Raw genomic sequence first — 27,446 nt, forward strand, 5'->3', positions numbered from 1 at the left:
CATCAAGACTATAAGTGCTAAAACGTACCATTAACCAGACCATTTACTTGTTTTAAAAAGCAATATATCTTTTTGGATATATCACCAATTGTGCATTTTTGTGCAGAAATTTCCAACAGTGACTTCCTTGAAATTCTTTCTTCTTGTAGTTCCCACTTCCAGTCCCTTGCCTGCGTGGCAGTCATACAGTACGTGCCAAAATAAAACAACTGACATATCACTTTTTCCTCTCAGAGTTGTGTTCTGTCATGTTAAATGCAGTTGACAGAGGAGCCAGGCAACACCCTAAACCTCTGGCCTGAGACTTTGTTTTCCCTGGGCACCACAGTACTGTACTCCCTCAAGCTTCCCTGTGCTTCAGGCTGCGGCTGCTTCACTTTACCCTCTCATGTCGCACGTTTGACAGAACAGAGTGTTACACTCGTCTGTCATGATCTCAAAGGGTGACGCAAACGTATGGATCTAACACAACCGGATATCACTGCACTTACAACAAGTACAGCTCCTGGAAATTTACTCTACTGTGAATACTGCAAGGTGTGTGCAAAACGGGAATATACTTTTATCATATATCATTCTGATCTAGTAACATTAAAATACCAGTGTTCATCATGTTACTAATCATGTTACTAATTAAACTTTGAATTGGTTTCTCGATTCAATTTGAACCCAAAAATTATATGGTCTTCGCAGCACGTGCCTCTCTGTTTTACCTGACCGTGCCATTGTGTAAACCACAAGACCCCAGAGTTTTACCAAAGACCCCAAACCTATCTGTGCATTTTGTGTCTAGTCAGCAAATGTACTTTTAGACTGAGGTGCAGACTATCTTTAACATTTTATTCCCAGTTCGCTCATTGAAGAAAAGCCACAATGATCCCTGAAAATGAAGTAAGGAAAAATAGGATTGATGGGAAATAAATGAATGATGCTTGGCTATTGATGTTGATGAATTTACTTGTGAATACTTACTTGATTAAACACTCACACAACACTTACACAAAGGTTACAAACTAATACAGACAGACAAGATATTTTATATTTTTGTCATCACATGAAAAAATCGTATCGGCCTTCAAAAATATTGATTATTTCAAGAGACTGAGATTTCCTTTATATATCAGGTTTTACTATCGTACTTTAAATTTCAATAACCTACATGGAAATGTCACAATTTATGTTCAGCACAGTTAAATGCATTGATGTCACAAACATATGTAATAGTCTGATTCATCAAGCTTGGTATGAACTCCTCATGAGTTGATGCTATATATAGCTTTACTTTGAAAAACACACTAATAGGCAATTTCTTGCTTGGCATGCTTTCAAAGGAAGTCAGGATCATGTATTGAGTTAATATGGCTTTATTGAATGTGCTAGTGTGTAGTTAAGTTGGGTTCAAATGGGATCACAAGTTTATCACTGTCTCTGTTCCTATTGGTTGTCATATCAAATCGTCTGCAGTGGAGGTTTACTCAGGGGTGAGAGCACTCAAAGAGCAATATGAGGAGAAAATGAGTTAAATCATTGAGATTTAATTGAATGATGTGGTGGCACTGTATCTAAGTCAACGATTAAAACTTGAAGCGTGAATATTAATCAAGTGCTCATTTTTTCTGGTATTTTGAGTTTGCTCCAATCTACTCATGGAAGCTTATGAGATGTGGCAAATCAGGAAGTCATCCAATTTTTTTTTTTGCTCTTTCTTACTCTTTAGCTAATATCTTTGACGTCCTCCCCTGAATTGTAGATATGGGACTGACGTTTCAATTGGACCGCCCGTCACTTTAAAGATGGTGCCTCAGGCCGCAGCTTGAATCACAATAAGAGGAGGAGAGGCTCGCTTTTGCTGCCACTCAAAATCCTCTTGTTATTTCACAAAGCACCATATCATACATGTTTCATTATTTTTTATTATATTCATATACAGCTAATATACAGTATTTTGTCCATAGTTACATGAGCCGTCCATCCCAATTTGTACTCTGTAAAAAGAAAGAAAGAAACATGAGAGAGATTTATGTGGAAGTTAGAGTGAACACAGAGCAGTGAGTGCAAGGGTAAGTGCTTCACTTTGTTACCATGGACACCTGAAAATGCTTTCTGTGATTTTCTTTTTTCCAGCACAGGAGAGGATGAACAGACTGGGAAGCAGAAGGAGAAAAATATGTTGGTTAGACCTGGATTTCATTCGGTCTAATTCATGATTAGACAGATTGTGTGTGAACATAATTTACATCGCGTCAATTTAGAGGAGTGAATACATACGTAGGTGTGTGTGATTTATTCTCTGAATGTTTGATACTCGTCAGGGAATTTACTTTTCCTGTACAACTGTCCTTTAGGAAAAATGTCAGGCTGGGCTTACAGAAGGAACAGTGTGGGATAAAGACTCAGCCATGGCACCAGTCATAATCCACCCTTCAAAAGAGCCAGATGGAGAGGGTAAGGTTTCAGTCCAAATATTGTTCTTGGATTGAGGTGTGTGCTCGCTCTCTCACTCTCGTGCTCTCTCAATCTCTCACTGTCGTTGTCTCTCTCAATCTTTCTCTCTCAAACTCTTGTACTCTGCAGCTCTCTCTCAAACCCTCCTCCTGCTGTGTTTTATCAGATCCTTTCACAGGGGGGCCTCTTATAAAACCAACACCGCTCATCAGGACAGAGCTCCAGAGGACCGGTCCGGTCAAACCTTGTTAATCTAACTATGGTCCAGGTTGGGTCGAGGCCTGGGCATGGTATTTATCAAGCACATCAGATTGGGAGTGCTGATTTAAAGTCAGCATTTCAAATCCTTTTAACTGAGAGTGATTCGTGATGAAAATGGGGGGTTAAAGGGGGACCTGAGCAGTGGTCCTAAATCAGCAGTCTTACCCCGAGACGCTTGATAAACATACAGCCCCGGGGGTTTGTGTCTGGGCTGGTGGGACTGTGGGGCAGAAAGGTATGTGCTTAGTGGTGATTGTGCGCCGCGGCCTCCCCTCATTCTCCGAGGCCGAACACACACAGAGCGACCTTGTGTGGAGCAGAGGGCTGGGCAGACCCGCTGAAGTCAGCTCACGCCATGCACTGCACTGTGGGCGAAAGAAGAAACGATCCTTCTGGGTTACGCATGCAAATATTCACCAGAAAAGGCCACGGTTTTCTGCATATTATCATTTAAAAAGAAACCCAGAAAACTGACATACATGCCTGTATTCGTACGAGTGATTCTCATAGGCATCAGCTCCGAGCCAGACTGTAGGCTTGTCCCAGACTACTGTAGAGTTGTTATGAAAGCACTCATAAATCCACCCAGAGTTACATAAACCTGTCAGTGGGTTCATTACGATAATTACTTTAATTTTCTGTTGATGATTTAAGGATAAAGTAACAGGAAAAAAAAAAAGAAAATAAAACAAAGTGAAACAAGTTTTCAGAGAGGACGCCACGGCACGTTTCCTGCTGAGCGCCCGTCACCTCTCAGCTGACAGGACCCTTTGTATTTCACCACTGGCATGGCCCACAGTGTAGTGAGCCACAGATGCACCCTCGGCATGCACCAGAATACACATATGTGCACTAATGAGTGAATTCCGAACTTACAATGCACATGCATGAACACACGCATAAATGCATGGGCTAGACAAAAATCCCTTAACCCAGAACAAACAAGAGTGTATTTGGACTGGCTGGTCCTTGTTTGATTTAAGTTTACTGACTGTACTGCAGCCATTGTGGTTTTTGAGGTCGACAGACTGCCATGCTGCTTTTTCCCCCCTCTTGACCCTGCCACACTCATACCCTGCCATAAAAAGACAACCGGGCTTTAGTCCTCTGTCCCTCCACTTGGTCGCTCCACAGCTCCATTAAAAAAAGGTAAAAACTGCTCAAATGCCCTCAAATGCCAGGCCCCTACTGGCAGGGCAGCGTACTCAGAAGAAACCTTCCGCCAAAATACACAAGCCAGTAAATTAACCCCGCTCAACGTGGATATGTCTGCACATGCAAATGGTTGCGTATTGTTCAAGCTCTCCGGTGATAAAAAGCAATAACGTGTCTCTGCGGCTGTAACACAGATGATATCACCATGGTAAAGTTGCTTTGATCACGACACCAAATCTCTCCCTCATCTGGCGCTGTCATAATTACATGAACTCCCACCGACATCCATCAACCACGCCCCACCCCCACCCAAAAAGACGACTGAATTCCTGTCAATGAGGTCATAGCGAAAAATAAAAAGGGAGACAGACGCAGACGCCTAAATGTATAAGTGTACAGGTAGTCATGGTGACAGGATTTTCCAAGAATAAACAGATTAGTTAATTATCTGTGCCCAGAAACATGTAAACAATACAACCAGATCAATACAAAATATATTTCACTGTCACAAGGGTGTGAATACGTATCGTCAAGGGAACGCCACTGTTTTATCTCCTGTAAAGGTGGATTTCATCTTTTGGATGCATTCTGGGAAATACCAGTCAGTTGTTTTAACTCATCTTTCCTTTAAATCATCAATCTCAACATTAGCTATTTTGTTGATTTGAAGAGATGTATATATAAAATACTTATTTAAATGCATCAGTCAGTGTTATTATATTAGATTTTGACATCAGGTATAAGAACCTGTCTGGAAAATACTTGATTAAAAATATCAATTACATCTGTGCCACCTCCACAACAGTCTAATGTGCAAACAGTCACAGAGGATATTATGATTTAAACTCACATTCTTCTGAATGTATCATTAAGAGGGAGAAATGTCTCGTAAAACTTTCCTCCTGCATGATTTTTATCAGGTTTTAAATGAGAAACATTTCCTGAACATTATGGTTCTTTGGAAAAAAAACAAGACTGTGGGTGGATTTTAGTCATAGTTATACTCAATTAAATGAGCTTATAATTACCAAATTATAGGTGTATACCACTGCACCTGGTATTTTGACATTTGACAAGATGCTATCAATGCCATGTTAATCTCTTCCAGTGGATAATTTACTTATGATTCACATATATTAAGCTGATGCGGGTTATGAAACAGATAACATTGTTTGCTACAGCAGAGTTTATTTAATATGTTTTACCCTAGGTCACTGAATTAGAGAAGTAATAATGTTTAAATAAGCTTTTAATCTGGGAATGTCGATAATACAAAGTCTTGGATCTGGCTCATTTATATAGCTGTGCATATTTTTTCGAAATGCCTATAGAAAGGTTAAAGAAACGCATTTGAAGTTTGTGTTAAATTTGGATATTTACTGTCGCTCGACTAAGAATGTCGCCTACACAGTTTCAAGTTGTGGTGTGTGAAGGGGGAAAAAGGAGGGGAGGGGGTGGTCTTTTTTTGCCACTGTGAAGATGGCGGCATTCTTGGGGGGGCACTAATCCAGGGCATATATGCCAGTGCTGACAAAGGTCTGGAGTGTGTGTGTGTGTGTGTGTGTGTGTGTGTGTGTGTGTGTGTGTGTGTTTGAGGGGGGGGGGGGGGGGGGGGGGGGGGTGTCACCGATCCCTCGGAAGGCTAAATTTACTCAGGAGTGATGGGGACAGGTGGATTCAGCTGGGACAGAGCGGTGGGGGTGGCAGTGCCGATGGGGGGGGTATTGGAAAAAACTAAACCTGGTTTCAGTTCAGACGGAGATCGGGGGGAAAACACACAAACCCAAATCGGGGGTTTCTATTCAAAGCCAGCTGGTCTGGCTTTATCACATGTAGGACATTTATTTCAGGCAGTTTTGTTTCTTTTTTCGTTCGACTGTCTCTTTTGTTTTCATTTCTTTATATATTTTTTTAATTTTAGACCTGTTTGATTGAACCGGGCCTCAGCTGGTGCTGCAGGGTGTAACTTCCTGGGGAAGCGGAGAAACGGCACGGGTGAGTTTTTCTCTCTACACCTATATTCCCTTCCTTTCCCCCCCCCCCCCCTCCTATGAATCTCACTCTGTCAGTGGAAAACCTGTCTCCGTCAGGATTTTCTAAACGCACTCCGCACAGTGGGTCATGACATGTTTAACAGATTAAGCCATAATTTTGATATTTGAGCTGCTCAGTTTGAATTCAGCAGAAATTTATTTTGAAGTGCAGTTGACTAATTGTTTCATTATACCCTGGCTGGATTTAGTGAATGATGCCTTTGTCATGTCACCAAATACAGAAACAGTTATTCCGCGAGGCTAAAAACTACATTTAATTGGTGTTTACTTTGACTTTTTCCTGCTCTTGACAAAGTAAAAAGACACCAGAGACACTGGAACACAGCTGAAGGAGGAATCAGGTCCCTGCTGCCGACAGTCACCTCTGCTGAGCTCTTAGGGAATAGCGGATTGAGGATCCTACTTTTTTTTTTAAGTCTACATTTTATGTCTCGGAGGAGAGACAAATGGTTTCAGTCACCTCAGTGGAGTTTATTGTGTTGTTTCTCTGCTTCTAATTCTTCACAGTCAGTTTAGGTTACTGGTACTTTCGAGGGTAATTGCTCAGAACGTCTCATTGCCCAATCTGGAATTATCAGTGAGAGAAGAGAGCATGGCCTTAACCTGCTGTTTGGTTTAGAAATGACTCATTCCCTCAAGGTAGCTACCTTAGTGGCAAATACACACTTCAGTGAGGCACGCCACACATTTCAGTGGTTAAGACAAACTGTGCAAAACTTTAAAAACAAGTGAGAAACTTTTGTCATATCACAAAGAGGGGCTCACAAATAATATAATAAAATGTTTCTACTGTGGGGCAATAGGCCCAAACCAAACTGGTGGAATTTAATACTAAACCAAAGGCTTTATTTAGGTTTAATGAGCGGTGAATGACTGTTGGATATTTTCCTCTGAAATTTTATTTAAATGTAGTCGTTGGATAAGAGAGGAGAAGTCTGATTATTCCTGAATTTGATTAATTATTTCCATAAAATGTTACCATATGATTTTATTTTAGATCAAATATATTTATTGCTACTTCAAATACAATTAACACTTTCACGCGTTTAATTGCATCCTTTCTCATCAAATTACAAACAAAACTGTAACAAGCAAAAATAGAGGAAGATTAATGGATTAAAAAAAGAAAAGAGAGACATCTCTTAGATGAGACACCGATATATAATACCGTGACGAGAGTTACTGTCCTTAACCCAAAGAGGCCAGACCTGGGGAACTTTGACCCACTTTACAGGAACCGCTCAGTCCAGCACTTACAAGCTTTCTGCCCCTGAATTCCACGGCTTTGATGGTCAACGGAGTTGAGGAAACACGTTGTTTTTGTTCTCTGTAGGGAGGCGAACGCTCTTACGCAGTTGCCTCTCTGCCTTTGAAATTCACCTCATCCTGTCACTTCACCTTCACCCTGCGCCATGCGCTTCATTGTGGCTGTTTCTTTATGCACCATGAACAGTGGGAAGTTTGGGAACGCTTGTGTATCTTCAGTGGAGATGTCTGATGTGAATGTAGATTAAATCAAATTTTAGTCATAGTTTCTGACACTCACATGTTTAATGTCCGTCTTGATACAAAAGCTAAATCTTGTGGTCACTGATAGTTTTAACTTAGTGATTCATTGCAGATATGCTGTTTTCTGGTTTCTACTTTTTTTATGTAAATTAATAGGAAGGTTAAGATAAGGCAAAGAAGTCATTTGTTGTGTTTTTTTCTGTAATAGCTGCTAACAGAAAGCAAAGCAGTAGTTAGGGTAGCCGTTAGTTTCCATGGTTATGTGGTGGGCACCACTGATCCATATGCTCTTGAGTTACTGAAGATGCCCTGTTTTGCTGTAGAAAGAGCATTTCATTTTTTAAAGAAATCATAACTGAACCGAGACCTATTTCACATATGGAGGCAGTTTCGATTGCGATGGCATGGAAAGCAAAAGTATCTTTGTTCCGCTGTAATGGCTTCCAGTAAAGGCACAGTCATTTTGCTCTTATTTTTCCTTTTCATTCTCTTCTATCGTCTTTATTATATAATTTTGGATGATTTCCAGCAGCAGTCTGGCCTCCTGTCTGAAAACTCTCTTTCCATCTACCCCCCTGAGCACCGTCGAGGCCAGAAAACAGTATGACGCTCCGCCGCCACTGTACAACGCCTGTGTGCTGGGGCCGCCTAAATCTACAAAACATGAGTGCTGGCGCGAGGCAGCTCTTTTGATCTGCAGCTAATCTCAGTTGCCTGCCTCCCCTCTGATCATGTCTGAATAAGAATGAGTCGGGGGGGTGATCCTGGAGGCACAAAGAGCTTTAGACGCTGCCGCTCATCTGCTGAGCTCTGCCGTGTAACACGGGCCTGCGCCAATGGTCGCTAGGCCTCGCTATCAAACATAAGCGCTGGGGAACCCTCTTATAGACACACATTATGCTCCACTCCCCTTGCTTTTCTTCACAGCGAGATGCTATCAGCTGCTTGTTAGGAGTGTGGGAGAAGTTGCACAGCCATGCTGAGTGATCTTTAATTGTCAGGGGAATTGGTTGAGGTCAACATCAGCAGAGGGGACTTCTGCTGTGTAATGGTTACTATGGGAATCGGAAAAAGTGATTGTCTTATGTGCTATAAGCTCACTGTAATACAGGGTAGACATCTGTCACTCAAACATACTCAGTGAAACTCATCATCAGTAAAATACTTGTGAAAGAATAAAATAGTGGGAGGAAAAATAACTGTCATCTGGTGTTGTTGATGCTGTTTCTCAACCTGGACAGATCTTTGTGTAATCTGATCCCTGATCTGAAAGCAATGGGAACCACTGCTGGTCAAGAATTATGGATGTTTCAAATAGAATCTTCTTCCTTGAGCTGCCAGTTATTTAAGATAGGATTCATGTGGATGTTCTTTTCAGCTGCTGCTAAATAAAGGAATATCAGTAACATATTGTAAAAAGCTCATATTATTATTTATACCTTAAGATGCAGTTATTCAGTTCTATTGGGTTCTATTACCACATATCTAACTGTGTTACAGACACAGCTTTGGAACCATTTCAGGAAACACCGGGGGGCACCTCTTGAATAGAGACCAAAAACATACTTTGTCATGTCCCCTGTGTGGACAAAATTAAGAAAGTGCGGTGAGATTTTTTTTATAACTTTGGTGATGTTGCAGTAGTTCATAGGAATCATTAAGAGAAAATGAGTTTCTCTTTTTTTATTTGAGTACATGATGTAAAAGAGAAAGTGTGTGCAATTATACTTGCTACCTTAGAGGGACTTTACAGGGAGAGAGGACGAGTAGAGAAAAGTGTCAGGGAATATAATAAAACATGGCATAAATTAAAAGTAAAAATATATAGTCAACGTTTGTTTGCATGTGGGATAATTACTAATACTGAATGTTATTGTATTATCCAAAATGATAAACAAATATTGGTTAAACTTTGTATGTGGCGATACATCCATACTATGAAAACTGTAAAAATAGTATTGTGCAAGGAGGGAGGCAGAGCTCCCCTGCAGGCAGCATGTTTAATTACACAATGTGCTTTTTATATGTAGCAGGTGTCACACTTCATCTTCCATACATTCATGACATGGATAACATTAAAACATATTGATTCTAAAATCAGTATTTACATCTTCATATAGTTTATTACTCTGCAGAAATCTGCATTATCATATAGAAAACAGCTACTCTTCTAAATATTTAAATGCTTTTTGGATGTTTGTCTTTTGCACAGGATTTGTTTACTAAACAATAATAAATGAAAGGAGGCATAGACTGATATTTAAACTGTGTCAATTATACAGTTTGATTTATATTCCCAATAAAAAATCAATCGTCTTTCTTACTTAAAGTTAGTAAATCTCATCTTGACAAAAAGGTGCATTAAAAAGTTTTTAAAGTGTTTAGCACTAGGATCAGTGTGGATTCCTCAGCAGGCACCAGGTAGGTGTAGGAATGAGTGCACGTGTATCTCAAAGTGTGTGCATGTGTCTACATGTACTCATGGTAAACATGGTAGTATAACAAAGTGAAGAAGCAACAGGTCTGATCAACAGCTCAGCCGTCGGCGCTGTCACACAGTCACAGGACCATGGGGCTTTTCCTATGATGTAACTGGAGCATCCGGCAGAACAAAGGCAGAGCTTGTTGTTCAGCTTGTGGCTCATCCATAATGCATACAAGGTGTACAGACAGAATAGTGTTGGTTAAACATGACACATGCAAATCACCGGTGATGCCTCTCGTTTGACTCCGCTCGGTAAGGGGTCGTTATGTGGCCATTACGGTTTCAGTCGCCCCTCTTGTTATTCCTGAGCTCGACTCTGCTTTGTGTGGCTTTGATCCAGGAGGGTGCTGTTCTGAAAGTTAACCCTGAGGACGAGGAAGTGTGTGAAATGGTACAGTGAGTTTCAAGCTCGCCAGACCCGGTTAATGGCCAAGCCACACAGAAAAACTGTGTTATGGAAATGAACGCTCTTTATGGCTTCACTGAAAAATTAGTCAGACCATTACGGAACACAGCTGCTAATGATAAGCAGACATAGCAGTGTTCTGACCAGAGCGGTGATAAATAAAATGACTGCAGTGGCTTTATGTTTATGAGATATGTGGGATCATTTAATGTCCAAACTGTGCAGATAAAAATCAGCTGATGGTGGAGGGATTTCTTTAGTTTGTTTAAGCGACAGATGAAACGCCTGCAGTTAATATGCTGTCATTCCAGGACTAGATAACATCGTTGGATGCAATTTTTGCAGCAACATGTTTACTTAAACCACATAAAATTATATTTATATGCCATATTTTTGTGAAGGCAATTACCACAAGTTGCTATAGTACATGCTACTACTGCTTTCTTTCAGTGGTAGAATTATCAAGGTAATATTGCCTGCAAGCTAAATTTAGAATGCAGACTGGAACCTTCATATTACAAAAGCTCATTTGAGTATACAAATAAATACTTCCCTCAGAATCATGGGTTTCTTTGTTTTATATATTTTGTAATATGAGGACATAGGATTTCAGTTAATTAACAGATTTTCTCACCTTTGCTCCTCTAATTATATTGTACAGTGGTACAATACATGTGACTATAATTACTAATGATATTGCCCCCTGAATTTCATTATAAACCTTATTAATAAGGAGCTCCATCATCATGTGTAATATCTCGCTTTGGATGACTTAAACAAAGACCGAGCGCAGATCGACAGGGAAATATCTCTCATCTCTCCGGTGTGAGGCGACTTCTGAGGCTGCTGTGTTTTACCTCAGAACCAAACCCAGATGTTCACACTGATCGTGTCCTGTACAATGTGGATATGATCTGTTAACATGATCATAGAATTACTGAAATATAGATGGGTTAAAATGTGTTTATATATATTACATATAAAAGTTGCAGTAGAGTATAACGCACTCCAGCAGGTTTAAGCACTTGTAGTAATGATGGATGACATTTTGATCTGATTTACCATTGCCTTTAAATATTGGAAATTGTCCATATATTGCTGATATGGCTGATATGTAAATAAATTCCTTGTCAGGCTTAATTTCTCCCTTTAACTCAATATGTGCCTACTCAATTCAATAATACACTGTAAAAATGAAAAATGATTTCACTGAAATTTACAGTGTTATTTTACAGGTTTTGTTTTTTTTTCTTAATTAAATGTCAACAAAATACTGTAAATTACTTTGTTGCCAGATTTTCTTAAAATGTTTTAAAGTGTACATAACAGCTTTAATAGTCTACCATAGGCTTTTCCACCATACATTTTAGAAGGAAAATATATACCTTCAGTCATAATTTTCAACATAATATATTCTTGAATCAAACTCTGCTGGCGTCGGTGCTGCCTTCTAACAATCATATTGATCTAGCTATAAGACGGACATACACACAAACACCTACGCACACATACACATGTGCGGGAGTAAGATCTATAGATGCCCAGCTGAGCCCGTGAGTAAAACTGGCCTGCAGGTCTTTCCGTGCCCCCTGTGAAGAATTTGGTCATCAAATCATGTAGCATCAATCTGGCGTCAAAACACCAAATATCTCTTGGAGTCATTAGGGAACGGACGCAGGGAGAGTGACTGTGAAAGAAGTGGTAAATACCAAATAAAGATGGAAACATGCTCAGACATATCTGACGCGCAACAAATACTCCATGTGTCTCGCAGTGCCTCAGTAATAGCTAGCTAATTCTCAGGAGCAGCGAGGCAGCGTGCTTGACAACATCATCTACTCTGACAGGCAGATTTTGTTTTCACGTGAACATGATCGACAACAGATTGCACTGAGCCCGGGCTGTTCCTGTTTGCCCTGGAAATGTGTTTGTTTTTATCTTTTGCTTGAGAGAGACATTCCTTTCTTTCTCCCTCAAAAAAAAAAGAACACATTTTCAGGCGAGCTGTTCTGTATGTATGTGTGTGTGTGTGTGTGTGTGTGTGTGTGTGACACATGCTGTGAAGTGACTGCCAGGAGAGGCTTAAGAAACAATCCAAGCAAGATCAATATCAGCAAACCGCACTTATGTGTTTGACTTAACATCCAGTCGCAGTTTCCCTCTCCTCTTTTCATGCACGGCTGATGCCAAACCTCACAAAATTGCATTTACCCAAAAGCCTAAAGTGTGTGTATACACACTGCGACATATTTGAAATTACATAATTGTTTTGGCAAACTGTTGATTTTGCTCCACCGGGCTTTGATGACACTGTCAACCCACACACACGCACATACATACACATACACACACACACCTCAAAACACAAGTTCGGCATTGCTTGTACTGGGAGTGGGAGGAAAGGACAATGGCTAATGAGTTAGGAAAGTTTCAGAAGGCAAGAAACTAATAATCTAGTTTGTTCTAATTAAGGAGAAAATGCTTTGGCTCAAGATAACACAAAATCCAAATCCTACAACACACCCAACTCCAAATTAACTTCAACACACTGACTTTACACTAATGTAATATCTGGCTGCGTTACTTTGAGCTCTTTCTAAGGTCTCTACATTAAGCTGTAGACCCCCACTCATGAGAGCAGAGAATACTGTACAGCAGGTCCTCCCTACTTTGCATTAAATGTGTGAGCTCAGAATGAGGCTGTTAGTGCGCCTTCACTATAAGTTTATCCCTGTAGACAAGTCAGACAGTCGTTTATGAATATGCATGAGCCAGTGTTTGCCACGTTTAATGATTTTTCACCATTAGAATGTATTCAATCCACCTCCCCCCATTTACTTCTCTGTGTTTCATATTTCACATGGCTGTTGAGCACACACACACCGAACTGCACATGCACAAACTACTTCCAGGTTCACTCCTAAGACGTCCTTCTTATTTTCTCCCCCCAGGTGCCAACCAAACACAACCTCAAGCATCGTGAATGCTGAAAAAGACCTCTATACGATGAACTACTGACAGCACAGTGAAGCTACATGACTGAGGAACACTGACGGCAGACGAAAGGAACCTTCAATGTGGTACGTACTATCTCACATGGCACCCATAGGTGTTCATATGTCAGTGGGAGATTTAATGCAGTTGCCAATGGCACACGATAAGACGTCTAAAAGGAGGGAACTGTTTCTATTAGGGGTGTCGCATCTGTACATTTCTTTCACGGTTCTGATATGTGACTCCATTGACGTCTGCCATGTTGCATTCATGAACCCACTGTTTCTAACAGACTTGCACCCTATTGATTATCATGGAGGTCTGCATGGGGGCCAGAGGAAAGGCTATTAAAGATTAAAGGGTCAGGTGATGTGAAGGTGGTATCCCGAGTCATCAGATACCAGCGGCTTCAGTTACAGGCTGTAATGTTTGCCTGTCAAGCATATTAGCCAGCTTGATTTATTTATTAACTGATTTCATGTCCCTCCATTTCCTACCTCAAATGACTGCGGACTGACTGGGCGGGCAGCTGCCTTCATGGCTGAGGCTTCACAGATGAACTTAAGGGGAAGGGGAAGATTGCCTGGTATCTACCTACACTTTACACAGTCTAGTGAAAGGCATGTACGGCTAAGACCAGGGAAACTTTGAGGAAAATGATTTTCTATGTATTCACATATAGATACAAAAAATGCTTTCAGTAAAAAAGTGGATGATGCCAATTCAATGAAGGTAAGGATACTGGTAAAACCAAACACCACCTGTTCACTAAGGCCTTTGGCCTCAGCTAACACTCCACCCTGCCATTAGTGCTCAAGTCTATTTCTGTCCTGTTTTGTGTGAATGACTTCCTTTTCTTTTTTCTTTTTGTCCGTACTGACCGTCTAAAGCGCCCTTGGGTCTCTTGAGAGGCGCTGTATTAATTAAATTATTATTATTATTATTATTACTTCAAGTGCAGGGGTGGATCCAGCGGCTGGGCTGGGGGTGCACTGGCCCCAGCTGAAATCTGATTAGCCCCTGAGGTGCCCCTTAGTCACTTACTAACAACACAATTAATACATATGACAATTTGTTAAGAGTTGTTATTTTCTGAGCTTTCTTTGTGTTTGAACAAAGAAGAAATTTCAATGATGTGTGGCTTTGCTTAAATCTACAGAGCTAACAGTAGGAATGACTTTAATGTGCACCTTACTGAATCAGGAATCATGGGTGGATGTTGGACATATAATTGGCATACAATTGGATTTAAAAAAAATCCTAGATCTGCCACTGCACAAGTGACAGTGTGAGACTTTAACCATCCAAAAAAATGCTAAAGAACTTTAAAAACTGATGTTAATCAATGTCTGGGATTATATATTTTCTATTTACAAAAATGGATTCATGAAAACCCAAGAGTGAGGCCTGATGGTGTATCAGACTATAACAGGCTTCATTCAAGACAGCCATTAAATGTCTTCTAAAACGATACATCCCCCCGTATAATGTGAGTATAATACAACTGTGGTATTACAAGGCTTATCAGGCGACACATCTCTGTACAAAAAGCCATCGCGCTGCCTGTCTGCTTCTTATCTGAAGTGGCAAACTTGCTCTTCTAATTGTTGCCTTCACACTAATAGAGTGGATGTTTTGAAATCATTTGGTTGGATGGATAAAGGCCTGGTAATTCCCCCATGCTCACTGTCTGTGTCAGCGCTTATCTATACTGTGGGAGATAGCTGGGTCCTGGAGAATGATTGGCAGCACGCATGCTGGAGGTGGAAGGTTTGTACAGACTCAAAATAAGAGGAGGCATCATTAATGCTGCACAGACATGGAGGAATGTGTTGCGGAATTGAATAGGCCTATTATCAGGGGGTTATTGAACACGTAATGCAACAATTAGTCTTAAAATCTCAAAGTGAGAGTGGTGCACATACAAGGTCTATGCAGCAAATTGTGTAAAGTTTTTGTTCTAATTGAGGAGAAGGGGATTTGACTTTTCTGTGTTTTTCTCTGTTTTCATTGGGTCTGAAAACATCTTGAAAAAGTGTGATTTTTCTGTTGGGACTGATCGTGATAAAGTTGTTTCGAGGCATGCATGAAACAAAAAGGGCCAAAACTAAGAGATAAGTTTGTCAGCATGGATTTAGCCTTGCAGTCTAAAGTGGGCTGCAGACGTTTAACTTAACGTGGCGTGCGTCGCTCCATTAGTTAAAGCACACATTCCCCATCATCCTCCTCCTCCTCCGTGCGCTCCGTCTCTCTGAGCAGTTAATTGTGCGTCCACTCTATCGGGACCGGCGCGATAATAACGCATTAAAGAGCCGTGCCTCTTTCATTAAAGTGGAGTTGGAAAATGTGAGACCGCCCCCTTTCCAGGAGTCAAAAACGAGAGAGAAAGAAGGAGAGAGAAGGGAGAGAGAGGGAGAGAATCGATTATTTCGCCTCGAAGTAGAGGAGAGAGGGTTTAAGGGGGGAAGCGACGCGGTCAGGGTTGTGTGGGAAGGGGCAGACACGAGCTCTCCAACATCAAACCCCCGACAGCCTCCAGACGTCCAGCAGCAGCAGCAGCAGCAGCGGGGCTTTACGCACAGCGCCACCGCTCCACGACGCTCCAGTCCACCGGCACCGCGCAGCGCAGAGAGAGAGAGCAGGAGAGAGAGAGCAGGAGAGAGAGAGGGAAAGAGAGAGAGAGAGAGCGAGAGAGAGCAGGCGACGCGTCCTCGCCGCCTCCTGAGCAGACACTGTCCGATCAGAGAGAGAGAGAGAGAGAGAGAGAGAGAGAGAGAGAGAGAGAGAGAGAGTTTCCTCTGACATTATAGAGAGACTCCTACCACGCACTGTAGGTTACTTTTTTTTCTCCCCCTCCCGGCGACGTCCTCCGCTAAGTTGCGCTCCTGGATTTTAAGTGCGTCTTGGCGAAGTCCATCCTCATCCAGCAGCGGCGGCGAAACCCCTCCTGTCACTCGGCCGGAGCCAAACGACCGGCGCGGACCGGCGCTTGTTGTACCTCTCACTTCAACCCGGACACGATTTCACGCACAAACAAAGTAAGTACCGCGCACGCAGCACTTCGCCGCCGACTCGCAAACATCCCCGGGACGCATCGCAGACTGCACCGTGTTTATTTTTAATCTTCCAGAGGATGAAACTTATGTGTGTGTGGGGGGGGGGGTCTATTTTTCGATGCGCGCTTGCCTCCTCAACAAAGTAAAGTAACTGTGTCCATCGATTTGTTGTGACCCTGATCGACTTATCCCGGTGACAACAGTGTGCCGGGGTATAATTACAGGCTGACACCAAATATCTGTTTATGGTCAATTAGGAGAGTGAAGGTCTGCCTCGTGTTTTTAAGGTTGGAGTGTGAGTGCTGTGTCGACCTTGTGGAGCGTTCTCGTGTCCACATGCAGGCGCACAGCCCCAGAGCTGCAGCCACTGAACAGGCTGCCCTCCCTCATATAACATGATAAAGCATGTTCTGATCTCCTGTGCTGTGTTGAAAAGTTCCACCAGTAGTTTAAAACGTAGAATTTAAACTGTTTAGCATGTATTTCATTTTTTTTCAACCAAATGATTTGACAAGAAACTTAAAAAAAACTCAGATGAAGGCAATGAAAAAAAATTGTTCCGAAGTTTTAATATTTAAAATAATTTGCTGTGTTAAAGCAATAGAGTCAAAAAACTCACTGTAATAGCCTTATTTTGTGGGTTCATAAGCAACTGTAATTATTTTTCCATTAGTTTGAACGCACTATACTGAGGTGCACTGATCACAATTGCCCTGCATTGATTTAAATTTAATCAGGAAAACATGCATAAAGGTAACTTTCATAAATATATTAGAAAACAGAGAGTGGTGTAAATATTAATAATTTTCCATAATAGAATATAAAAGAGCACAGTATTTGAACGCTTATTACAGAGACTCGGTGGTAACCGTACTGTAAATCAGTGTTTGGCGTGTTCATGCTGAATTCTACTTTCTTCTCTGTGACTTTGGGTCTGAGCTTGTTTAGACCTAATTCCACGACACTGAGGAGGAAGTATTTACACGGGGACTTTAGTTCAGTCTCATGAGGCTCAAATGAACCTGTTGCAGTGAGAGGATTAATAACGACATCATAATTAACCTGTGACAACTTTCACAGGTTGCAGCTTTAGAAATAAAAAAGGAGATTTATTTGTTTTGAACTGAGGAGTTGATGTGAGGCCCTGTGATGAAATGTGCAGACGCACTAAGGATGGTGATAAAATGTAAAATTACTACGCCACACTTAATTTTAATTTGGACCAATTGTGGCACTGACTAGGTTGTGTGCAATGCAACTCATGCTCATTAAAAATGAGCCTCGAAGTAAATCTCTTTCATTTTATTGTGAATTTGTAAACATTAATTTTATCACTTAAATAAATTCTGTCCATTTTAATGTTGAAATAGCTGCAGTTTTTAAACTTGAAACTCTTATATCCACATCTTTTTTATTGAGATCTAAAAGAACTATTTAGATCTAAGAGAACTAAAAGCTATTAAATTTGAAATATGGTTTATTAGTGAGACATTTTGAAGGCACTCTGGAAAAGTACATTTTTAAGTGATAAAGTGTTGCTGTCTACTGCAGCATATCGACCTAATTTGTGACTCTGTGAAAAGCGTACTGCATACATTAAGTCATTTACTGCTTGATTGCATTTTATAGTTTTCTTTAAAAAAAAATACAGCCTGTATAAAGCACAGGCAATATTTAAGATCCATTTTTCACATTTTAAGAGGGTGTAGTGTCCTGAGCATTGTTCCGCCACTTTTTTATAATCCATTATGCTGTTTTTATATGAGTTGTTTACTCATAAAAAAATAGAAAAGCATATTAGTCTATTAAAGGATTTTACACATGGCCTTCCCTCTTCTACCCATCGTCAATGAAGTTGTTCTGTGTGGCCTGTCTGGCCTGTTGCTCTCTTGGGATTTAGCGTTAGGTTAATCCGCTCAGAGGAAGGTGAGCGCTCGCATGTGGACCTACGATTACACACAGAGGACTCTGTCAGCCAAGCTGTGTAATCTCAGAGACCCTGTGCAAACACGCACACACTCACATGCACACACGCGCATTTGCATGCAAACACACACACACACACATGCATAAAGACAAAAGCATGGCGTGTCCCTTTCTCCCCCTGTCTTTCTTTGTACGCACACAGTTTGACACATACGCACACACACATACGCGCGCACACACACACACGCACACACACACACACACACACACACACACACACACACACACACACACACACACACACACACACTGCGACACCCACACTCTCTGGTCTGCGCTGCCTTTATTTCTCTTATTCTCTTAAGACCTCTTCCTCTTGACAAATCATTTGGGATTTTGGGTGCTGATTCACAAAACCAACAGTGACAACACACTCTTACCCTTCTCACAGAGAGGGATTAGAAGGTCACGTGTCCCTGTGATTGGCCAGGGCATTGAGCCGATTGTCAGGGCACTTTGCTGTACACCAGGGGCTCAGTGAAGCTTTAGTTAAGTGAAGGAGAGGGACACACTGTGTGCCATGCTCAGCAGTATCCATGTGTTTTGATATCGGCTGAATAAAGAGTTGCTAATATCTTTAATCATGAATATGAATGTGTGAATACTTGGTTGCCCTGGCAGGCCAAGACGTGCATGACCAGAAAGAGTGAGTTAGCCTTCGAGTGCTGTAAAGACGTGTGCCATTAAGCTTGCATCTTTAAAAAAACAGAAGGTGTAAAGTATACCTCTGTCCTGCCTCATTGCACAGACATTTCAAACTGTACAGAAGGCACGTTTCAAGATTCCCTCCTCATGGAAAGCCAGATCTATGAAAACATTTTTTTTCTCTTAATGGAAACATCCGAAGCATTTACATTTAAGCAAATAATTCAGTATTTTTTTTCTTTCGCTAATGGTTTCAAATATTTTGGAAGGGGTTTGCAGAGTTTGCTCAGTACTACACTCATTTGCAGATTGCAGGTTGGCAAGATCTGGAGGTAGATATTGAAGAAAGTGTAATTGGACTTCATGCCCTTTGGGTCAAACAGGGAGGTAATATAAGAGTCAATTGTAGGGAATCGTATTTACCTCCGATATAAGAAGCATATAAACTGTCAGGAGACACCTCCTGGATTTCCTGTAAATAACATAGTTAATGTTGGTTCTTATTATTTTATATAAATTTTGGAGATGCACTTGAAATCCAAATGTGAAAAAGCAAAGATAAGCTCTCTTCTGAGTAAATGCATCTGACAAATAATGTGGAACTGTTAAGTCATTTGTTAGAAAAACTTTTTTTTTTTTTTTTTTTACTCGCCTGTTTATAAGCAGATGAAAACACTTAAGTTTTATAATAACTCAAGGGCTTGTTGTATTTGTGTTTATTGCACAAGGCAGGTGTTCGCTCTTGCTGCATGGGAGGAAAAGCCTCCTTTTTTTGTTTTTCGACACATTTTTATAGCGTCAATGAAAAGCATCGGGCTCAACCTCGCAGTGTGTTTATTTACTCATTTCCAACAGATCTCCCTTTCATTGTCCTAACTGTTGTGCATGTTAGAAATGTTTACCCAAATGTTTCTTTGCCTTAGGAGCACTGTCTGTGTAGCTTCATAAGTGCTGCAATTACTCATTAAACTTAAAAAAAAAAAATAATAACAATAATCCAAAGTAAATAACACAGTCCTTGAATGGTTTATGGTGGATGGAGTGCATATATTTGAATATGTCCTGGTTTCTGCATAATGATGCAAAGACTTCTTCTGTCTCTATCTAGTAATTAGCGGTGACGTTCCGCAACTTTCTCTGTACACTGTAAGTGGATGGGGGTGTGTGGGGTTTGTTCACTGGGGTGTTAAAGATCACAGAGGAATATATCAGGCTTTGATGTTTAATTGTATTGTAAAACACATTTTAGAATATTTCTGCATAAAGTAGACTTCTGGCTGTGCTGTGCTTTGTGTTTGCTGTTTCTTTGTGTGTTTGTCTGTCAGTATGTGCTGTGTGTCTGGGAGGTGTGTTTGTGTGTGTGTGTGTGTGTGTGTTCAAGTTTGTGCCTTGTCTCCGTCTGTTTGCGCATCACAATGTTTGTGCTTTTGTTTTTTTTGTCTGAATTTTGTGAGGGTGTTGCTGGTGTATATTCAAATGAAACTGCGTGTGTTTCTCTTTCTCCTTTCTTCTCTCACTGAAGAGGGGAGGATTTGATGTCTGCGATGATGGAGCAGTCTGGAAAACGGTGTCAATGTGAGGGCTGAAAAGGCAAACTGAGAAAATAGATGCACAGAGAGACAGAGGGAAAACAAAACACATACACACAAACACACACACACACACACACGCAGTAAAAACGTAGATAGAAATGTATTTGAGCTGAGGTGAGTTAAAAGCAGACCAACTGCATTTTTCTTTTCTTTTCTTTGGCCTCAGATCAGGTATTTTTCATTAACGGGAGATGCGTTTGTGATGTCATGTTTAACACATTGATCTAGATGAACAGGATGTCCTGCCTTCTTCTTCCTGCTTCCTGTTTCCTGCCTGGCCTGTTGGTCATTATATGGCGGCAGCTGCCTGCTGGGTGGTCCGCGCTCAGCAGTGCTGACCACACGATCATGGTGTCAGCTGCGGAGCCCACCTAAAGAGACACCCAAAACACCTCGCCATACTTGAGGCCTGCTCCCTGAAATATTTGGACAGCGAGCGAGTCCAGGGAGGCAGTGAGGCTGGAGGAGTGCAGGGAGCAGAGTATTCAGGATGATAAGACAAAGAGAAACATTTAGACTAGAAGAGAGTTTGCATCTCTTTGTCCAAACACATCAGGCTGAATGCCTCAGCATCAGCATCCAGACGTGATGTTTAATGTTAAAGAAAAGTAAAATGAGAGTTAAAATGCTTAAAGATTAGTTTATTAACTTTAATACCAGACTTTTACTCAAGTTGCGTCCCTGTGAGATTTTTATTCAGTGTAACAGAATCCAGACATAGTAACACCACATACAGTGTGTATCTATAACTGCTGCAAACATATTGTGCGGTAAGTCCAAAATTAACTGAGAATCCTTTTTTTAGTGAGTTTTTTGGGGTTAGTTTGAGGGAGAGGTGTTTGCTGTCCGTGCGCAGAAATGTGGCGACATCAGGCACGTTCCATGATAAAACACAGTACCTGACCTGTGAACGGCGAGGGCCAACTTCTCACCCCCTAATATATTTTCAGAAACCCACCCCCCTCCATCTCCCTTTGGTGTGGCACACATTTGGACTACACCCAATGTGAAAAAAAGGAGGAGGAGGGTGGAGAAACGGTGAGAGTGAGAAAAAAAAAAACTAGAAATGTTTCCCAGTGGCCGTAATTTATCTTTGTCACGGCTGCAACATAGCCGAGTCATTCTGCAACATCGTCCGGTGAGACGCACAGAGGTAGCTCTGTGCCTTGGCCTCACATAAGCTCACATCCATCTGAAACCCCTGCTCTCTCGGCTGCCACGATCTGCCACCGCTGCTGCCGCCACTGCTCCCCGTCCACGCTGCTGCTGAGCCTCACATTGCTACCGGGTATTTCTTTTTTCAATAGATCTTATGCTCATACTGGATTAAGAGGAAAAGGGAGTCAAAAATTACCCAGTCAGGAAGATTGTTGCAGTAAATTCCAAACAATTGGCAGTGCTGTTATTGTATTTATCTCTTTTTGCTGCTCCAAGGAAGTATATTACAGCCTTAACGATGATGCTTGTTTTTCATCAGACATTTGGGCAAAGTCTGCAACATCAAGACGGTTCACTTTTTCAACTCTGTGGGGACCGTGCTGTTAAAAATGCTGTTAACACCGTCTAAGTTGAGAAAAAGCTGTATAAGAATCCACGCTCAGTGCTCCCCCCTCTTCCACCGAGCACGCAGCTCGACCAAGCGTCGTCCTGCCAAAGTCCACACCAGTGTTCCTTTCCACTGTCATCTGTGCCATTCCCACACCAAAGGCCGGCCTGTGAAATACTGTGCAGCAACAGGGCTGTTTTGAACACTTTACATTACTCAGCTGACCAGAAGAAAAAAAAAAAAGCACGACAAAGAAAATGTAGGAAAAAAAGAATTGTGCTGCAGCTACATGAAGAAATGAAAAAAAAAGGAAGACAAAAATGAATTGTGTTCAAACTTTTCAGCTGAAGAGTATCTGAAATCAAACGTAATAACACGTAATAATGTACAGCAATATGAAGGGTGCCCTGAGGGTGGAGAAGGCTGAAGCACACACACACACACCTTTTTTTCTTTCTCGCTCAATTTTTGTAACACTTTTTTTCGGCCCAGCTCCTTCTGCCCCATGATGTATGGCCTTTTTCCTACAGTGGCTCTTCCAAAGTGCAGCTCGTGATGTCATTAATTTTATTCATACTTTATGGATGCTCTGTCTAAAAAAAAAAAAAAAAAAAAGGAGAGGGACAATGTGAGGAGAGAGGGAGGAAGATGGAGAGAAGGAGAAGAGATGGTGTTGCGGAAGGAGATTTTCAGTGCAGTCGCATGTATAATGAATGAGGGGGGCACTTTGTTTGAAACTCCAGCCCGGCGCTTCACTTCAAGGTTTGCTGGGCAGAGTGGGGCCTTGTGATCTCACACCAGCCACTCTCTTTATCCTGCCAATAGATGCTTTCACCTGGCACTGTGGTTCGACCCAGTGGAAAACCAAATAACCTTGTATGTGTGTGTGTGTATAAAAGAAACACACACAGACACACACAGAGAGCACTGACAATGGAACAAGGGGTTTGGTAGAAAGGGTGAGGAGCGGGTGAGAGAGGAAAGAGGTGAGTTTGTATAACAGCAGCAGTGCAATGACGCCCAGACGATACTGAGGAGAATACTGGCACCCGGCCCACACTTCCTAAACAGTGCTCTCTACAGAAATAGCCCAGCCTTGATATTGACTTTTGTCTGCTGTGTATGTATGTGTGAGGATGTGCACATTCGAGCATGCTCACTGCGAGTACAGCGATGGTTCTATTGTCTAGTGAGGAGTTTTTCTACTTTGTTAATATTTGGTAATAATTGTTGCATGGTGACGTTAGTCATTTCTTATCCCGGGGGTTTGTGTCTGGGCATGCAAGCATCAAAGGTGTGCGGTCGAAGGAGCCGCCTTTATTATTTTGGGAAAAAAATGGCCTCCGTCTTATTTTTGGCCGCTGTGCTGGACTCGCGGTTTTATAAATAGCCGAGGGAGTGCGGGGGGATACCTGTCGTGGCTCCTGCCTGCCTCCAGTCGAGTCCCAGCGCCTCCACGTCACATCCAGCCACCGTCCGCCCTTTCCAGGGGGCGGGCAAACAGGATGGGACTGAGATCGAGGGTGTGAGAAAATCAGTCTCTGGAGTAAAAACACAAAAAGGGCTCACAGTTCATCGCGAGTGGCCTTATCTGACACTGTCAGATTTAGTCAAGCACGGATTAAAAAAAAAATATAACAAGTTAATTCCTTCTTATGAATACTGAGCAGACTTTAATGCTTGAAGAGGAGTGTCAAGATGGCAACACAATAGAGTGTCTTCAAATTGAGAGGTGTGTTTTTTTGATACTTCGTCTATGAGCATAAGGTCACAGGGTTTTTTTTTCTCTCCTCTCTGCCTTCTGTACGCGGAGGTGTCTCGTTAATTTAATTTCTGCGTCTCAGACATATGCCTTGTGAACAGCAGTTAGCGTTAACTTTCTCTCCGTGCACTGTTTCCCTCACACTCTGCTCGCGCTTTCCTACCAGATGATCTGGCTTCACATGTTTTTTAAATGAAATGAGAGGGTTTTTTTGAATGATGGATCGCTGAATACAAAAAAAGAAGAAGTCTATTGATTTGCTGATAATGACATACGAGAGTGGAGCTGGCTTATTATAGGCAGTCTGCATTCATTTATTTATGAAAAGGTTTTGATTGTTTGGGTCAAACTAATTTTGAATGTCTCACTTATGTGGGCAGATAATCATTTGTACTTTTTCTGGCAACGTATTCCTTTATTTAATCAGCTAATTATTTGCTTGACTTTACGTTTTGACCCTGAGATGCACAAGTGTCCAATCGTAGGTGGAAAAACTCTGCATGTAAAGCCTGTAATTTGTTCAAACATGAGCATCATCCTTGCTGCTTCCTGTTCCTATATTGTTCCCCCACTAAATGAGTGGCCCTTTCCATTTTGGCCGCTTATAATAGAGGCCCAATAATCATGTTAAGAGTGGGACATAAAGAGAGAGGGAAGGAGAGAAATCTTTAAGAAGCACTAGTGCCCTTGGTGGACTGTGTATATACACAGCGAAAGAGAAATCATTATTTTTTTCTCTTGCTTTGTGCTTTTTCCCTCTATCTGTGCTGCCTGTTAATATTGTGCTTTTGACAGCTTAATTTGATAAGCGGACTACTTGTTAAAGAAGCCTTGGATTGTTCTCATAGAAAGAACATGCTTTTTTTTTTTTCTTCTCCTCCCTCCCATGTTCGCGCAGTCTGTCGATGACCCAGTTCTGAGAGATGGTCGAAAAACAAGGAAGAGCAGCGCGAAATCCACAGGGGAGGAGGAAGGAGAGGAGGCAAGAGGGTAGAGAAGAGAGCGAGCAAGATCGAGTGAGAAAGGATAATATAAGTAAGAAAGGCACTTGTGGGAAGTTAACTCACATGCTTTTCTTTCTTCTCGCTCCCTCTCGCCTCCTCCACTCTTCCTCCTCCTATACGCACTGAGCAGCCTACCTTCCCGGGCTCCTCTTCCCTGTAGTCTAATCGGAAGAGAAACGGTGGGAACGATAACGGGGATTAGCTTCCACTGCTCGCCAGCTCACCTTGGTTAAGTACACGTGTAATGAGTTGTTTATTCACAGTAGGCGCAGCAGAAGCCCAGAGACCCCCCCGCCCCCCCGCCTCCCTTCCTCCTCTGCTAACATAGACACACATCACACGCAACAGATATATCACATAGACTAAATGTATAACACATGGAGCTATACGCGGCAATGCACATGCACCATATGCAGTGTGAACATTGACGTGCGCAGGTATATGTGCAAATACATGTATTCAGTCAACCCTCCCGCTAGCACACCCACCCGTACGAATTCCCACACACAGCTGTGATGCAGGTCACTTATACTGTGCAGGATATGTGTGTGTGTGTGTGTGTGTGTGTGTGTGTGTGTGTGTGTGTGTGTGTGTGTGTGTGTGTGTGTGTGTGTGTGTGTGTGTGTGTGTGTGTGTGTGTGTGTGTGTGTGTGTGTGTGTGTGTGTGTGTGTGTGTATAATGTTCTCAGGCCTTCCTTGGGTCACAAGACTTGGGGATTTTTCTCAGGGTGAAGAGAAGGGGAAGAAATTGAATGATGTGAGAAAAAATGAAGGGAAGGAACCAAGAGAAGGAAAGGGGATATGATGTGCCCACTACTTAGTGTGTGTGTCTAATGCTCTTGTGTGTGTGTGCCAAGTTTGTGTGTATGTACATGAAGTGGAAAAAGCTGTTGCCTTGTGGAGGGGACGTGCTCTGCTATCATTAGCTGGGGTGGGGTGGGGCGGCGGTGGTGGGGTAGTACGAGGGGGCAGGCGAGGTTATGTGAACGGTGCAGCTGTGCTTTGCAGCGGAGGGATTTGAGCGGAGGGGTGGCGGTGCTGTGTGGGGTGGGGGTAGACATGGGGGGGGGGACTCAAGGCGGCCAGGTCCTTCGCTGAACCACCAGCTCGCAACGCAGAGGAGGAAGAAGGGAGGAAAGAAGTCGACTGAGCGGCGAGAGTCATATGCGCAGCACTCTGTCCGCCGTCTCCTCCACCTCTCCATCCCCCCACTCCTTCACTCCTCCACTCTGGCCCTTTACTTCCCTAAATAGGGAAAATAAATAAATAACGATTGATGCCTGATGGTAAAGATAAGAGTGCACGAGAGAGGAAGAGGAGGGAAAAAAGGAAACAGTCATGATTTATATATATATAGTAGTAAAGGGTAGGCTTCATAACTTTCAATACTTCTGCTACTACTACAAATAATAATAATAATTAAAATCACCATAATGAACATGTATTTTTAAAATGACTGTATAGGAACATAAAACTGTTGTTCAAGTTTGTAGCCTGTTTGTTGCAGGGATTTCCCCGCGACTTGACATACAATTCGAAAATCACTTAAATTTGTTTAAGCTTCCTCCCCGCCTCTCTCATGTTTGCTCGCTGAACGAGTCAGAGCCCACGTAGCGAAGGCTGGCGCAGCAGACGCAGACCCGAACTCGCTTGTCAGCCCCGTGTGATCAGTCGCTGTAGAGAGAGACAAGGCAGAGGTGGCTGAGAGACGACAGAACACAGAATGGCAGCGGCGTGCACTGCTAATGCATTCAGCCTGCCACCGTATCCAACAACAAGGCAGGATATCACACAACTCACTTCACAAGATGTTCCTACAACAACATCGACAACAACAGACATGCGCGCAGACACACAGTCACACACAGGTGTGCACACATGCATAAATAAACCGCACACTGCATGTTGAAAAAAAACAAAAAAACAACCATGAGGAACAAGAATTTGAAAGCAAACAAACAAGTTGGAATGTAAGCAACTTGTCGGAGACTTTGTGACAGAAAAAAATAAATGAAGAACGAAATGACACATTTTGTTTCATGAGAAAGGGAACATAATTGCTGCGGTGCACCAGGCGCTCAAATTTTTTGTGAAAGCAGAAAGTTCCTGGCAGATTTTAGTGTAACTGTGAACTACGTCAGGCACGAGGGCGAGCGCCGAGCTATAAATAGAGCGTGGTCAAACAGCAGTAGTGCTTTGGCAAGAGGGTCATCTCCATGTGATACAGTGGCCTTCACTGTAGCCACGTATCGAGAGCAGAGGCTCTCTGCCAAAGCTTGTAGCTTCACAGCAGTAATTTAATATTTGTTGGTCTCTATTATTTCATTCTCCCCTCTCCCCTTCTCCCTCTCGCTCCTGCTTATGGGGTTAAGTAACAGTAAGCTTTATCAGATTACTTGGTCTGAGGTCTCTTTCAAACCTCTCTTTGCCATTTTGATTTTGTGCAGCTGTGCAGACTCTTTAATCATACGCTATCTTTTTTCACTCGCCCTCCCCTCCTCTCCTCCCTCTTTCTCGTCCTCCCTCCTCCCTTAACATATGTTAAT

The 27,446-nt window shown here is 42.1% G+C and overlaps 1 protein-coding gene across 7 annotated transcripts in view; it reads left to right on the forward strand.

Annotated features, from left to right (window-relative positions):
- Nucleotides 1-5,610: 5,610 nt before the first annotated feature.
- mef2cb (myocyte enhancer factor 2cb) overlaps nt 5,611-27,446 on the forward strand; it is a 72,785-nt gene continuing 50,949 nt past the window's right edge. For 3 of the 7 annotated variants that reach the window (XM_034596612.1, XM_034596615.1, XM_034596617.1), the window contains exons 1-2: nt 5,612-5,856; nt 13,267-13,395. The gene's annotated coding sequence lies outside the window, so the exon portion shown is untranslated. Of the gene's footprint in view, nt 5,857-13,266; nt 13,396-15,718; nt 16,348-27,446 lie in introns of those variants that run through there. The other 4 variants (XM_034596613.1, XM_034596614.1, XM_034596610.1 and 1 more) reach the window with 3 other exon arrangements.

The sequence above is a fragment of the Hippoglossus hippoglossus genome, chromosome 9, assembly GCF_009819705.1.
Source record: "Hippoglossus hippoglossus isolate fHipHip1 chromosome 9, fHipHip1.pri, whole genome shotgun sequence".
Classification (NCBI taxonomy): domain Eukaryota; kingdom Metazoa; phylum Chordata; class Actinopteri; order Pleuronectiformes; family Pleuronectidae; genus Hippoglossus; species Hippoglossus hippoglossus.